The sequence below is a fragment of the Stegostoma tigrinum genome, chromosome 9 (assembly GCF_030684315.1).
Source record: "Stegostoma tigrinum isolate sSteTig4 chromosome 9, sSteTig4.hap1, whole genome shotgun sequence".
In the NCBI taxonomy this organism is placed as follows: domain Eukaryota; kingdom Metazoa; phylum Chordata; class Chondrichthyes; order Orectolobiformes; family Stegostomatidae; genus Stegostoma; species Stegostoma tigrinum.
In genome coordinates, this window is record NC_081362.1 from 84,299,989 (window position 1) to 84,312,287 (window position 12,299).

The following is a 12,299-nucleotide window of genomic DNA, read 5'->3' on the forward strand; positions in this document are numbered from 1 at the left end:
TCTAAGCTCATCCCCCTAAACTATCCCATCATTATTCATACGCTTATCCAAGGACTGTTTAAATGCCCCTAATGTGGCTGAATTAATTACATTGGCAGGCAGGGCGTTCCATGCCCTTACCACTCTCTGAGTAAAGAAACTGCCTCTGACATCTGTCTTAAATCTATCACCCCTCAATTTGTAACTATGCCCCCTCGTACAATCTGACATCATCATCCTCAGAAAAAGACTTTCACTGTCCACCCTATCTAATCCTCTGATCATCTTGAATGTCTCAATTAAATCCCCTCTTAGCCTTCTTCTCTCCAATAAGAACAGACCCAAGTCGCTCAGCCTTTCTTCATAAGGCCTTCACTCCAGACCAGGCAACATCCTGGCAAATCTCCTCTGCACCTTTTCCAATGCTTCCACATCCTTCCTGTAATGGGGCGACCAGAACTGCACGCAATATTCCAAATGAGGCCGCACTAGCATTTTGTACAGTTGCAGCATGACATCATGGCTCCGGAACTCAACCCCTCTACCAAAACATATAATTTTTTGAACAGTAAAGGAATTAAGAGTTATGGCGAGTGGGCGGTAAGTGGAACTGAGTCTCAAAAAAATTCAGCCATGATCTTATTAAATGGCGGGGCAGGCTCGAGGGGCCAGATGGCCTACAACTGCTCCTAGTTCTTATGTTCTTATGTATTCATCTAAGAAAGTGGTCTTAAAATTTAAAGCCAAAAATACCTAAAACTAGGATAGAGGACAACTAACACAAGAAAATGTCACCTCCAATTCCTATCATTTAAGTCATGACTTTTACAAAGTCATCACAGCAACTCCTCTCCAGATAAACTCTGTGATTATTTAAAGATTATATTTGTACTTGATTCTATGCTGAATTTCGTTTCTACTCAGAGTTCAATCTTCATTATTCTCCATCCCAGACAGAAGCAAACTGCTCTCAGCTATGTTTTAATAATGGAGAAAGCATTTCCCCAATTAATTAAATGTATTCAAACAAACCTTAATGAAGAAGAAAATACTGGAGACAAGTTACTGGATTCTGAAAATCTGAAAAAAAATAATTGTTGGAGAAACTTGGCATGTCTGGCAGCATCCGTGGAGAGAAAGAAGATCTCATGTTTCAGGTCCAGTGACCCTTCTGAAGGCTGGATTCAAAATGTTAACTCCGCTTTTTCTTCACAGATGTTGCCAGACCTGCTGAGTTTCTCCAACAATTTCTGATGTTCCTTTCTTGCTTATTTTCCAGACGTCAAGATATCAAAAGCTAACTTTTAGGATATTCATCACTGACACAAAACATTTGATCTAACAAGTGCAAGCCAGTGTTTACACTCCACTCAAACTTCACCTCATCCTCTCATCTCAATCTATCATTCCTTCTTCTTTACGTTTGTCTAACCCTGCTTTAAATGTAACTATAGTATTCATTTCAACCACGCCCATGGAAGCAAGTTCTACCTTTCCATCAGCCTTTACGCAAAATAGTTTTTTCTGATTTGCTTACTGAATCTTTTCCTCACAAAATGCTCTATGTCACAGCTGTTGGATCCCAGAACACAACTGAGAGTGGATTGTGGGAGGAGGAGAACCAGGTGCCTAAGCGGAGTGGGTTCCACAGTCCCCTTCTCCCTGATGCTATAATCCTTGATTGAATGCAGAGCTCCTGCTGATGAGTAATACCACCAACTCCCAAGAAGACCGGTGACAGAGTAAACAAGCTCAGATAATTGGTGTCAACTGACTCATTCATGAGTCTGACTGACATATTTCCACAGTGGGTGCATTTCTCACATTGGCCCCTTCATACTGACTCAACTGATGGAGGTTTTTAGCTGCTGGTATACTGACGTGCAGTTTCTCCTCCAATTAACTGGGCCACTGCTTTGCCATGATAGGCTGGATTAAACTCTGCTGAATAAGTTCCAATAATAAATGAGAGCTGAAATTCAAAGCAGTTTAAAAATGTTCTGTAGTATGAAGCCACAACTTCTGAATTGTTACTGGTAATTGATTTATTGACTTACCTTTAAATGGAATCTAGGTTCAGGCCTTTCAAATGAGCCAAGCCCATACTATTTAATATTTGTTTAATCAAACTCTGCACATACACCATTAACCATAATAATATTGTACGGCAACCTTAAGTTACAAGATATAGTAATTAATTATCCAAAGGACCACAGGAAGGCCATAATCTCTTTTACACTGGGCCAATCTACACAGCATTCATCATCATCATATCCTCTGAAGCAGATATCAATTTTAGGATGTAGCTCATGCAAACATTCTGAAGTTGCAGTTTCTCAATGCTCCATCAATGGCTGCTGCTTACCACCCTTTCCCACAGCCCACCATCACCTAAGTCTTAGGACCCAACAGATATTACTCACAGCATTACTGGCAGCAGCCATTGCACTTTATGAAGCTGTTTCAACAGAGAGCTGTCAGTCTCTGATCTGTCTCCACCCATGTTCATAGATCCTGGGTAAAGGCCCCAACATTGTCCAGTTAAGTCCCTGAAAGACACTTAATTACTTTGGGCTTTCTCCATGTAAGCAGGGTTCCCACGAGATTTCTATAGGAGAGAGACTCCTCATCACCCATTTTAAATCCCAGCCGTGAAGTCAGAAGGCTGTAGACGCAAGCCTGCCCTTTCAGGTGCATGTTATGGATGTCATGGCATTACTGAAAGATGATGTGCTTGACAATATTTAGCCCTCAGTCAACTTCACTGTAGGGAACTGCCTAAGTATCATCACACTGCAACACATAAATCTGTTCCTTTGTTTCCAATATCTCAATAATGTCTAAAATCCAGAAGTTCTTCATTGATTATAAAGCATTTTGCAATGTACTTAAGATTCTGAAATTTGTCATATAACTGAAACTTCTTAATTTCTAAATGAAGAAATCTGGTAATATAGGGACTAGCAATGAGAAATAACCATGGAAGTTGTCAGATTTCCATAAAATTCAATTGTTGCATTAATATGTTATAAAGAAAGGAAACTGTCACACCTACCTAATCCACAGGGGACTTCAATCTAATGCTATGTGGTTAAATCTTAATGCAGTCAGGGCAAACACAGGCTAAAAACGTTTTACCAGTATCCCACGCATCCAAAGAACTAAATATTAAAGGAGCTTCTCCTGATGGTGAGAAATTCTGCATGCCATTAATTTGCAATGAATGAAAATAGTCTGGATTCATCTTTGTGAAAAGAAAGGTACCAGAACAATAGTAGTTATGTTGTTCACCACACAAAGAAAGCTATCTAGGAATTTCCACTGAGCCTTCTCTAAGTCTGGACCTTGGCTATCAGGAAAGGCTTGTAGAAAATGCTCAACTGAAAGACTGCTGAAATGACTGGTACAAAATTAATTAGAGTTACTTTTGTCTGGCATAGGTATTTATTTCTGCAGCATTTTTGGGCTTTAAAGATATGTAGGAGGCATATAGTCATCACCCAACAAGAGGGTGACCTCTAATTTCCAAGTGAATGCATTGCATGTCCTGTTAAACAAAAGGATGAAGTTGATAGTTTATGCAAATAGCTCTGAAGTCAATTTTGAATCAATCCTTTGTCTCAAAGATAATTCAGAGATTTTATAATCTGGGTGTGAGTTTGCTCGCTGAGCTGGAAGGTTAGTTTTCAGACGTTTAATCACCATTCCAGGTAACATCATCAGTGAGCCTCCGACGAAGCGCTGGCGTTATGTCCCGCTTTCTATTTATCTGTTTCCTTGGGTTGCTGATGTCACTTCCTCATCACCAATGCAGGAAATGACATCAGCAACCCAAGGAAACAGATAAATAGAAAGCGGGACATAACGCCAGCGCTTCGTCGGAGGCTCACTGATGATGTTACCTAGAATGGTGACGAAACGTCTGAAAACTAACCTTCCAGCTCAGCAAGCAAACTCACACCCAGAACCTCAACCTGAGCTACAAATCTTCTCAAAATTTTATAATCTGTGAAGCTGTAGGATTTGAGAAATATTTGCTGCTTCATTGTTTAATCCAGTTAAGAAGAAATTTTATGAGCTATGCACCAAGCAGCATCTTGATGAAGCTTATTTAGATTAAGTGATGCCTCATGACTGACTTGGTAGAATACTTTGGTTCCTATTATCTCAAATACATATGGTTGGGTAACATTACATTGAATTCTTAGAGCTCATGTGGCACAGTGATAATGTCCCTTCTTCTGAACTAGGAGACACAGGGTGGAGTCTCAATAGCCCCACAGCGGGGTCATAACATTTCTGAGCTGGCTGATTAGAAAATACCTTGACTGGCTTCTTGATAGCTAGTGAAGCTGATCTAGATTTTAGTTTTACCTGACACATACTTTTAGGGGCATTGGCTGTGGCTAAACAAAGGGCTGTCAACTGAATCCCTACTGAGAGGTAGTTAGGCATGTCTTGAAGCAAAGTGATAGGCAACTGAAGATAGTCAATCACGGTTTACACAGAATAATCCAGGGCAGTTAATATTAGTTCCTATTTTCTGTAGTCCATCACAGTTATCCAGAATAACCCAAAGCAGATAATACAAGTCTCTTTGTACTTTGAGCACCAAGAAAAAACTTGCACTGATAAGGCACTATGAGCATAGTGTAAACTGTCCCAAAGTGCATCGATGGAACATTATTTATTAAAGTTTCACTCCAAAACACAAAAGGAGATCAAATGAGCTTCTAACAGAGCAGTTTTAAAGTCCATTGTAAAAAATGGACAGATAAAGAAAATAGGAAGGTAACTCCTGGTGCTTAGAGTCAAGGCAGATGCAGACATGACTGCAATGGTAGAACAATTAAAACTGGTCAATGGAAAAGGTTGGAATGGTCTGTATGCAGAAATTTGCAAATGGTTAAAGAGCAGAAGGAGGATATACGGTAGGCTAAAGATGAAACTTTTGGAGGAAATTCAAAACAAGACTGATCACCTTAAATTTGAGTTGCTGAATTGGAAATCAATGTCAGTCAGCAAACAGTGTGGTGGTGGTCAAGCAGGACATGGCGTGATTTCGAATACAGGGCAAGTTTTAGATTAGTTTAAATTTATATCAGGTGGGTGACCACCAGGACAGGAGTCAGCCTTGTCACACTTAGTGCTGTGAATTGATGGTTACCTGTACATCCTCAGCTTTTCCCATTGGGGAGGGGTCAGATGCATCATGGTCAGTAGAACCCTGCAAGGAATGATCAATTTATTAAGTGTTTGGAATCTTATTTGAACCTACTATTTTGCTAGTTTTATGCTAGTGTGTTTGGCTTGGCACGTCTTTTCTGGAGCTAGAATAGCTTATGAAACAAAAAGGTAGTCTTTCAAATTCACCTTCAAAAATAAATCGCAAAAATACATTAGAATGTTTGATCATGGGTGCATCAACAAAGTTTACTCTGTGCTTTTCTGTAATTGCAGATCCAGTATCACTAGATACAAAAATCAGACCTCTTCTTCATAAATAAATTAAAGAAGCTTCTGCGACATTGCTTGTAGGGAGCCAGTCAATAGATTTTTATGTTTCATACAAGCAACATTATGAAAAGCTAAAAGAGACATTGTTTGTGCCACATAACAGAAAATATATCAAGTTCACTCAGTGACTGAAACTATGTAAATCACAGGGCATTCTTATTGTTTCAGGTATTTCCTGGCTCCAACTCTTAAATCATGTGCATTGTGTGGAAAATTTAATGCAATCTGCACCACTACTTTAAAATTGCAATCCAAACATACGAATGAAGAACAAGAGTAGAATATTCAGCCCCTGTAGCCTGCTACGCCATTTAAAATATCACAGCTCATCTGACTGTAACCTCAAATCCACATTATCAGCAATATTCTTTCACATCCTTGCTTAAGAAGGATCTATCCAAAGTGATAAAAAAAGGCAAAATACTGCAGATGCTGGAAATCTGAAACACACACAGAGAATGCTTCATTCTGAAGAAGTCAGACTAGACTTGAAACATTAACTCTGAGACAATTCTCCCTCTAGAGATGCTGCCAGGCCAGAGTTTCTCCAAGAATCTAACCACTAGTGTCGTACAAATATTCAAAGACTCTGCTTCTTTCACCCTTTCAGATAGAGTTCCTAAGACTTGCGAGTCTCCAAGGGAAAAAAGAGTTTTAACTCTGTTTCAAATGGTTGATGCTTAGTTCTCGATTCTATGAAACACATCCTTTCCACATCCAACTTGTGAAGACCCCACAGGTTTTGATATGTTTCAACTAAGTCACCTCCTACTCTTCTAAACTCCAGGGGAGATAACCTTAGCCTGTCCAACATTTTCTCATAAGAAAACTAACACATTCCTGGAGACAGCAAGAACTGCAGAAGCCGGTGTCAGAGATCATACAGTATAGAGCTGGAGGAAAACAGCAGGCCAAGGGTCCCGACCTGAAGCATCAACTTTCCTGCTCTTCTGATGCTGCCTTGCCTGCTCTATTCCACCAGCTCCATACTGAGTTCACACGTTCCTGGGAATAGTCTGGTAAACCTTCTCTGAACTACTTGCAAAGCATTCCTTAAGTAAGGCGAACAGTACTGAAAACAGTATTGTAGGTGTGGTCTCACCAATGCCCTGTACACCTGAAGCATAATACTCCTACCTTTTAATTAAATTCCCCCCTCAATAGGTTATAATAATCTATTATCTTTCCTGACTATTTGCTGTACCGCCAATACTTACCCATTGTGTGGTTCATGCCTTAAGTAATAATTTCATGTCTTACCCCTCACTTACTTTTGAAGCTTGGATTAAAAGAAAAATAGTGAGGAAGATGCCCCAAGTTGCAGGTAGGCAAGTCACCAAACGGCTAAATGCAAATTGTATGTTGGGTGCTGGAGTGACTGCAAATTAATAGTACTACTGGGATACAGATGCAGCAAGTCGGAACATTGGGAAGGATAGTGGTGGTGACATGTTTCTGGAAAATTCATTGATTTGGCTACATTTAAGGACACCAGAATCAGTGTCTAGGAAGAGTGAAAATACTTTCCCAGCTGTAACTAAGAAAACCTGTAAGATTTGAAATAAATACAGTTGGGTATTTTTAAAATGTATATAATTTCATGACAACTCTTTCAACCACAATGCATCCTTATAATGACGGAAATTGCACTCTTGCAGGCAATTGTTGAATGAACAACAAAGAATCCAGCAGATATGACAGAAATACAATGATTGGAAATGTAAGAAAGTTACAATTTCAAGAAAATGAATTAATCATACTACATATAATTTTATGGAAGAAATTCAGTGGTGAACAGCAATGTAGAAGAATAGATCTCTTAGCACCATCTTAACTATGGGCATTCCTTCTGGAAAGGGATGGCAGGTTATTAAAAATAATACCTAGATCTGAGGTTTAACCTTAAACAACTGAATTAAATAAATTTGTCAGTAACAGGTCTATTCATTAGAATATAGGAAGAGAAAATTAATTCTCGTAAAGAACACCAGACCAAAGCTTCTTGTATAGGCATGTGTCCTACAAAGCGATGAGATGAAACAGAGAAGGAATCCATGGCAAAATGGAACTCACTATTTTGGCACAAAGACTGCTCTGAAAGGTACAGATCCCAAAGATCGATTGCCAAAAGATAGGTAGTTCTGTCCTCATTTAGCTTTGCAGAATTTCCTTTAATTCAGTCACAGTAAATAATTTAAAAATAGCAACAAGCCTTTAACACAATTGTTCTAAGTAGGAGGTTGTCTGACCCTTCTGAAAAAGGATCTGATGGGATAGTTAATATGTTCTCGAATTGAGAGAATGCTCAATTAGCAGAACTTAGGTGTTCCCTCCTGATGAAGGATTCTCAAAAAGACCACTGGAAGCATAATAAGCCATTCAAAGGTTTTTTGTTTTAATTTTCCTCATCAAACCCAGGGTCCCAACCTAATTCAATGAAATGTTGCAAATAATCTTGCCCGATGCACCTGAAACACAGCAGCAGATAAGACATTAATTTAATATCATCTCTACCTGAAGACCATCAGAACTACAAGATGATATTCAATACAAGATCATTTAAAATTTCCTTTGCAGAGATCACAGGACAAACGCTTATCAGAGGCCCAAATAAACTTTAGACTTCACCCCAAATCCTTTTTCTAAAATCGTCAGATGCTATAGAAATCCCCATCTCCATCCTTGATAAGTAACCAGGCTGATATTCATTTACTCCTTTCCTTCTGACCATTCAGACAAAAAAAGTCAGCAAATAGCATATTGAGGTTTCACAGTTTAAATAGTTACAGCATCATTTTAACATATATAGGCAGAAAACTCATGTATCGGGCAAGTTGACTGTTCAGGAAAATGAAAACATAAAAGATAAATCTTAAAGTCTACACCAACATAACTAGCTTATTTTACAGAAATTCAGACGAGAATAATACATGATCCTCATTTTGAGTACTTCCACAAACCAGCACAATCAAGCAGCATTTTGTTTTTAAAAAGATACCTTGATGGCTATGTGAATTATACTGAAAGGTCAGCAGAGCAACATAAGCAGAAATATCAGGACAGCTAATCTGTGACACAACTTCAATGTAACAATGAATACTGGATTGGAGGAAGGTAGAGCAGAGATGTCAGAGGTAGGTCCTTTACACAGGGAGGGATGAGCATGTGGAATGCACTGCCAGCAGTGGTAGTGGAATCAGATACATTAAAGACTTCTAAGTGACTCTGGGATAGGCACATGGAGGATAGTAAATTGTAGGGTATGCAGGGTAGATTGACCTTAGTAGGATAATAGGTCGGCACAACATCGTGGGCCAAAGGATACTGTGTACTGTGCTGTGCTTTTCTATGAATATAAATAGAAATATTTCAATATTAGAATAATTGTTGAGGCAATTCACAAAGATTAAAAATAACCATTTCCTCAAGAGTACATAATGAAACAAGTTATTCTAAGTTAAAAAACTAATTTTACTACCAATTTCAAAGTAATAATAAGTATTACAAACAATTCTAGGATCTTGCGTGATCTTTAAAATGACTTTCTGCAGACATGTAGTGTTCAAAACAGTATTTCAGTTTCAATAACAAAGTTTTACTAATTACAACAAATCAAAAAAGAAATAGCAACAGGTTTTAGAGGGTAGGGTGAAGTAGTCAGTTAGGACAATGCCACTTCACCTCTGGGATCGAGGTATAAAAATGTAGCCAATGGGGCTTGGACACTAGCTCAAAAATAACTAATTGATTTTAAATGTACGACGATAAAAGGCAACTGCCTTAGCTCCGAATTACTCATCTATGCAAAATGTTGACTCCTACATAAAATAATTCCCAACTTCATAATGCTGACTTATTGCGCAGCAACACATCTCTGCCATAGAATACTACTAACCACATTATGACATAAGAAAATATTTTCTCTTATTTAGAATCACCTAAACAGAAATCTGAAACCAGCTAAATATTTGAGTATACAATAATTCCTTATTCTGTAATCAATTGATTTTCTGTGTTTACTGAGGGTGGCAGAGTTCTTTGCAAAGTTCTTTGCAACTGAAGGTCATGCCGGACTTTTAAAACTAAATTATGAGAGCAAATTCTTCAAAGCAACTATAAACTGCCAAGTCAATGTCTACCTTGAATTAAACTCTCATTCCCAACATTTGTTATGTTTAACATAGTGTATCCAAATATTTGGAGAAAGTCCAGGCAATTTAGTTTAACCAGTAGTGAAATATGAAATTCTAATTTGTTTCTTTTCTCTTTGAACCGTTGCTGCGCTTCGATGTTTCCAACGATTTTCAACACTGTTCTTTCTTTAAAGAATTCCAAAACAGCAATACTCAGCAGCACACAACACTCTCAGTTGAGAGTTAATTTGTAATCAAGTCCTACAATAGGCCAAAAATCTGCGTTATCTCAATTACAATCCCATCCCCACTTCAGCAAAAAAGAAACCAGAGAAGGAACAAGCAAAACATATCCATCAGTGACTTCAAGACATGCTACACCAGTTTAGAGCTATGATTTTGGAAATGTCAGCACTGTTATAAGTAATAGACAACTTGCACAAAGCAAAGTGATAATGTCCAGATAATGTATTCAATGATGTTGAGGAATGGACTGGAGTGGTCAACTGTCAGCCTAGACTCAAACATCTGGAGCAGATTACGATCCCACAATTTCCAAAGTGGCAAGAGAAGAGGAAACGAGGACAAACAGCTCTGAACAGAATATACTAGATGAATGGGGTGAAAAACTCAGATGTGGTTTGGAATTAGGAAAAATTTCTGCCACCAATGCAGCGTTGGTGAGGGATTTTGATGATGCATCTTTTGGGCAGGTTCAGTATGTCAACGAACTCATTCAAAACTGTTATACATTAAAGATCCTGAGTTAATTAACATACCTGTAGGGAAGGTTTATTCACTTAAAACATATGTTCGACACTGAGCAGCTGTGAGATTTAATAGGCATTTATTAAGATGCTTATTAAACACAATCTGCATTTTAAGGAACATGCAAATTGTGCTTAGCAAGAAGAAATAGACTTTCAAATAAAGTACCATACCCATTTAAAAGTCAAATTAAATTCAGAGATCACTGCATTTTACCTAGCTTGACATGAAAAACCTGTAATATTTCTGCAAGTTTCAGTACTGCGTTATGATTTTAGACTTAATGGCATAAACAGCAAACACTGGAAAATGCAAGTAAAAACAAAAACATACAGGTTGTATGCATTTAAAGTCAGGGTAGCTGTGATGATAAGAAGCTTTTAAGAAGTATATTTTGTGCAGGTTTTTGTTGATAAGGGTTTTAAAATGGAGCTATCAAGCCGCCTATTGGAATCTAATAAAGTAAGCAGCATGTGAAGCCTAGGGTTTTTATTTTAAGTCGGAACAATAGAAGCAGTCTGAATGTGTGGGGTCAAGTTTCCCCCAGGGTTAGGATTTTTAGTTTGACTTTTTCAGAAGCAGTTGTTGCTGGTGTCTTGCAGCTGGGTTTGGAGGATACAAATACATTTCTCACTGTTAATTTCTCTCTCCCCGAGTTTTCTCTTGCTAATTTCCACTTGGACTGGAGAAATGCATATGAGAAAATCTATTTTATTGAATTTGCTTTTTTCAAGGGAATGTTTATTGGATGTTACAATATTAGAAGTTACTGATTAGTAGTTAGGTAATCTATCACTCTGAAAAGTTTGCCAACAGAATTAAGTTATTCTAATTTCTTCTTGTTTTGTTGCATTTTAACTATAGTGTATGAATAAAGTGTGTTTTGCTTCAAATCTGATAGTTTGGCCAATCAAATTGCACCCTGAATGCAATACCTGGCATTTACGTTTAACTAAGAAGTTAGGGTCTAGGCTACCTTCTTAGTATATTTTGAGGGGGTCTGGTTTGATCCATAACAGTTGCTTTCCTGAAAAAAAATCATTATAACTAAATAAAGCATTGATGCCATAACTGGAGTTTGATTCCGTAAGACATTCCTAAGCAGGAAGTAGTAAAACATTACCTTTCAAGATGAAATATATATTATAAATGACTAAATTCCATACATTGGAAAATAAATTAGTTTTAATTTTATGATCATTTCAGAAATGCCACAACATGGATGCTGTCTGCTGTCATTCGTTTGGTGGGCCATGATGCCACTACTTTCTTGCTGACTCCTCTAGAGTCTGCTCAGGTCACTGTCCGTGGAGCTATACCTCTCAGCTTTCTTAGAGATTGTAGGGGGGTTGGTGGGGTGTGGTGGTGGGAGCATCTCTTGTTCTTCAACCCAATTCCAATACTGGTGAAATAAAACCAGAAATCGCTGATCAAACTCAGCAGGTCTGGCAGCATCTGTGGGAAGACAACAGAGTTAACATTTTGAGGGAGATGACTCTTCTTCAGAATTGAGTCACCAGATTTGAAACATTAACTCTGCTCTCTTCCCACAGATGCTAAGTTTCTCTAGCAATTTCTGTTTTAGTTTCAGATGTCTGCAGTTCTTTGCTTCTTATTTTACATACAATTCTACCCCAGCAATATGGGTGGAAATAAACACAACTGACTAGAACAGGAGTAGTCATTGAAGCAGCCCATGACAGAAGTTCCTGCTGAGGGTGGTTCTGGCAAACATAAAGAATACTGAATCCCTTGTGAAGTTTAACGAGATTTGATGACCTATTACATCACTGATGTCTGGGCATATTTCTGAGAAACCGACAGAATCTGTCTTGATCACATGTTTAATTTGATGTGTGCTGTGGTGTGTGTGATCACGATCTATTACCCTTATGAGCTATG

At 38.2% G+C, this 12,299-nt stretch overlaps 1 protein-coding gene across 12 annotated transcripts in view; it reads right to left on the reverse strand.

Annotated features, from left to right (window-relative positions):
* Positions 1-12,299, reverse strand: part of akt3a (v-akt murine thymoma viral oncogene homolog 3a) — a 397,520-nt gene that overhangs the window by 228,698 nt on the left and 156,523 nt on the right. The window contains exon 4 of one of the 12 annotated variants that reach the window (XM_059648717.1): positions 5,147-5,206. The exons of the other annotated variants lie outside the window; for them this stretch is intronic. The gene's annotated coding sequence lies outside the window, so the exon portion shown is untranslated. The remainder of the gene's footprint in view (positions 1-5,146; positions 5,207-12,299) is intronic. 12 annotated transcript variants of the gene reach the window in all.